The following is a 451-nucleotide window of genomic DNA, read 5'->3' on the forward strand; positions in this document are numbered from 1 at the left end:
ACAACTGGAGATTAAAGCAATTTTTGTACTGTGAACAGTTAACATATGTTACAAGGAATAATATTCAGTATTTGTAAAATAAAAAGTATTTGTTACCCACCTACATATTTAATATTTAGTGGGAGACATGAATATACTCAGAACAGTATTTTTTTCTTTTTTTAAATATAAGGAATTTGCAATGTATTCAAGTAAGTTTTTTAACTTTAAAAAAGATATACTTAAGAAACTGCCACACTGCTTTCCAAAGTGGTTGCACGAGTTTTCATTCCCACCAGCAATGGATGAGTGTACCCCCTTTCTCCACAACCTCTCCAGCAAAGGCTATCATTGGTGGTTTTTATTTTGGCCATTCTGACAGGTGTAAGATGATATCTTAAAGTTGTCTTGATTTGCATTTCCCTGATCGCTAAGGAAGTTGAGCATGACCTTAAGTGTCTTTTGGCCATTT

Source organism: Microtus ochrogaster, chromosome 26 (genome assembly GCF_000317375.1).
Source record: "Microtus ochrogaster isolate Prairie Vole_2 chromosome 26, MicOch1.0, whole genome shotgun sequence".
In the NCBI taxonomy this organism is placed as follows: Eukaryota; Metazoa; Chordata; class Mammalia; order Rodentia; family Cricetidae; genus Microtus; species Microtus ochrogaster.